The sequence below is a fragment of the Nannospalax galili genome, unplaced genomic scaffold (genome assembly GCF_000622305.1).
Source record: "Nannospalax galili isolate Female #2095 unplaced genomic scaffold, S.galili_v1.0 scaffold235, whole genome shotgun sequence".
Taxonomy (NCBI): domain Eukaryota; kingdom Metazoa; phylum Chordata; class Mammalia; order Rodentia; family Spalacidae; genus Nannospalax; species Nannospalax galili.
The window spans coordinates 7,054,545-7,058,593 of record NW_008338118.1 but is presented as its reverse complement, the minus strand read 5'-3'; positions in this window follow the sequence as shown (position 1 = coordinate 7,058,593).

Sequence of the window (4,049 nt, the reverse complement as noted above, 5' to 3'; positions counted from 1 at the left end):
TTCTGACCTCTTTGGGCATTGCACGACAGCAGTACACCTATGTACATACAGGCAATACATTCAATTGTGCTGATCAGCTTTGGTTGTCAACTTGACACACCTGAGGGAATCTCAATTGGGGAAATTTCCTCCATTGAATTGGCCTGTGACCATGCCTTTGAGGCATTTTCTTGATTTTTGAGTGATGTGGGAGGGCCCAACCAACTGTGGGTAATGCCATCCCTGGGCAGGTCATTCTGTATTATATAAGAAAGTAGGCTGAGCATGGACCAGGGGAAAAAGCCAGTAAGCAGTGTTTCTCTGTGGCCTGTGCTTCAGCTCCTGTTTCCAGGTTCCTGCCCTGAGTTCCTACCTTGGGCTCCCTCAGAGATGAACTGTGAGACCCAGGAGATGTGAGCTGAATAAACCCTTTCCTCCCAAGTTGGTATTGGTCAGAGTATTTTGTCACAGCAATGGAGAAACAAACTAAGACACTCATACACATAAAAAAATTTAATTAAATATTTTAAAAATAAGAAAATATAGTAAAAAAAAAAAGAATGGTATCCATTTTTAAAACACAGACACAAAATCAGTAGCTTACAGTGACACTCAGAACAACTCATTGGTCACTGGAGCCCGCTAGAATACCACCATTTTAGAATCTTTTAAAAGAAAAGGATCCAGGCTGTACTTTCTCTGAAAAAGCCATGTTTTAAAGTCTTGACAAGGCCAAATATTTCCATCTAACAAATACAGCAGAAATGGCAGACTTAGAAATTCAGAAAATCACCATTTGCCAATCTCAATGAGACAATGGATAGAGCAAATGAAAAATGGCTGACAAGTCATTACATCTGCCACCACGACACAGCTTCCTTCTGATACACCGATCAATCTTAACATCACTAAAATTAGGTAAGCATTGGCATTTATTTCCGATTTGGTGCCATAGGTATGATAAAGCTTTTTTACTGATAAAATTGAACATGAGCCTGAATCAAGCTTTAAGCTCTCCCAACCAGTTTGTACGCAATGTATGGAATAGAAGGACCCCTTAAAACACCACCACAAGAAAGCACAAAGCCAAACTCAGAATGTGGAATTCTTTGTGCAATAAAAGATTTTTAAAAAAAAAAAACAACAAATCTATTGTATTGAGGGAGGGGCAAGTACAGAATGAAAGATGCAGTCGCAGCTGTAACAACCAAAACATATGTTCAGCCCTTATGTGGGTCCCATTTGAAAAAAAAAAAAAAGTAGCTGTAAAAAGCATTTGATAAATTTCAACATAGTGTAGGTATTAAATGAAACCAAGAACCCACTGTTAATTCTGTTAGGTATGATCATGACATTGTGATGGAAAGGTGTGTCAAAATGGTCCTTAATCATTATAAATACTCCACTTAGTTTCTTTAGAACACACATCATAGCTCACTTCAAAACAGGCTGGCCCAATCTAGAGCAGCCTTCATTCCCCTTGATGCATTGAACCACACCATGACAGTAAGCTGGAGAGCAAAGACTGAGCTGCAAATTTTTGTTGGTGATTAATGATTTTTGCCAACACATCAAGTGAGGTAATGTCAGGATATACCTACTTACATTTAGGGAGGAGCTTAGAATTATATTTGAACTTTAGTAGAAAACTTGTATGGCAAGGCGAAGAAGAAGCAATTCTTGAAGACAGCCACCAAAATTTTCATTATATTAAATTATCTAGTGAAATCAGGAGTGCACATAAAAATATTTCGAGATTGTTTTTAATGCCTGTGTATTCAGAACCTGGATCCGATTTCCTAATGATAATGCAAATATTCTGTATTGACAGTGAATGCCCAAGAAACTTCGAGAAGCCTGGATCCTCCTCCCCTGATCCCTCATCCCAATTAATACTTCAAAAGGCCAGCTGTCATGCTAGGGGCCAATGATGATGGGGATTCAACTATGCTAATATTTCTTTTGCTCTTGGGCTTTCTATTTCCTAATTGCAATATTTAGAACATCAACTCTACTTCTCCCATTAACCCTATTAAGTTTACTATATTATCAATCACAAGATTTTTTTTGTTGGTGGTTTTGTTTTAAGAATGTATATGTCATAGCAAAATTAACCATGTAATTTTGTATACACACACACACACACACACGTAACCATCAAAGATCACAATTTGATCATTTACTAGAAAACTTGATGTTTAACTATTAAAATTCCTCTGAGGCTGGGGAGATTTCCCAGTCAGTAAAGTACCTGTCACACAAGCATGAGAACCTGAATTGAGATCATCAGAACCGGTGGGGGGGGGGGGGGGGGGGGTGAGGAGGGTGGAAAGAGTCAGATCCCTGAAGCTCATTGTTGAGTCAACCTAGCTGAATTGATGAGCTTCAGGTTCAGTGAGAGATCCTGTCTTTAAAATGTAAAACCGAAGGCCTGGAGAGATTTCTCAGTAGTTAAGATCACTAGCTGGTCATACAGAGAATCAGGATTCAGTTCCCAGCAACCACATGTTAGCTAACACCTTAACTTGATTTCCAGGGGAAATTACATACATCCTGGCAGAATACTCATACACATAAAATAAAACTAAAGAGGTAGTTTAATTATTTATTTTTTATATTAATGTGTATGAGTGTATTGTCTGCATATGTATAAGTGCACCCATGTCGTACAATGCCTACAGAGCCCAGAAGACAGTGTTGGATCCCCTGGAACTGGAGTTATGGATGGATGTTAGCCACCATGTGGGTGCTGGGAATTGAACCTGGGTCCTCTTCAAGAACAGCCAGTGCTCTTAACTGGTGAGCCGTATCTCTAGCCCCAAAAGAAATATTTTAAATAATGAAATAAAATAATAAAAGTAGAGCCAGGGTGGTGGCATATGCCTTTAATCCTAGCACTGGGGAGGCAGAGGCAGATGGATCTCTGAGTTCAAGGCCAGTCTAGAAAGCAAGTTTTAGGCTGGCTCTGGGCCAGTCAGGGCTACATAGCAGGACCCAGATCCTGTCTCAAAAATGAAAGAAAGGTGGCGGGGGGGGGGGGAGAGAAAGAAAGAAAGCAAGAAGGAGGGAGGGGATGAGAGAGAGAAAGAAACACACACGCATGCACGCACACGCACGCACACATGCAGCTTCACATACCACAACACACAATAAATAAATAAATAAATAAATAAATAAATAAATAAATAAATAAATTCCTCTGCATTCTCTGTTGTTTTATTTTTTAAAGGTTAAGAACTCATTCAATTTTATGTCTTACAGTGTTATACTGAGTTCAATATTGTATAACTGTATTAATTCAACTGTGAACCTAAAAATTTACAGCCACTTTTGAAAAAGATGTATTTTTGTTCTGGAAATTGTTATTGAACATGTTAAAGCTGTAATGAAAGGCTTCTTCTAATCATGTGGTTATTAAATAAATAAATAATTTGACAAATAGGACTGCCCTGTATCACAAAGGATCTCTAAAGTTGTATATATAAAACACTCAATGTGTCATCTAACATGTGGGAGGGACTGAATAAACAGTAGCTATTATTATCCAAGGACAAGCTTCTGTTGTTTATCTGTTGCTGCTGAGCCAGGCAGTCTTGAAGAAACCAGGCCAACCAGTCTGCAGGTATTTTGACATTAACACTCAGTGATTTATCCTACCCTCACTTCTGCACTGCCAAACCACATGGATACAAGTCTCTCATTGTTCCCCACCCCATCACCCCAGTCTGTAGATTGAAGTCCAAGTGGGGGTAGCTACACCAGGAGCCATCAGCCTGGTTGTTACAGACAGCACTAAACTCAGAAAACTATAAGACCTTTGCAATGGCAAGGTTGGTTGTGGTCTAGTATACTGAGAAAAGGACCTGTGAGTCCTGTGGTAACTTTTCTAGGCATCTTACTGTTGATTTCTGATCAACCAGCAGTGTTACCTACCTGTCATATATTTCCTGATTTTTAAAATTTCTAGAAATTCTTAAGAAAAAAATTACAAGACTGTCCCCTGAAAGAATTCAATTTTATTGTGAAAGTTTGACCCTCTGGGACATTTGTTTCCCATAAAAGCACAAACT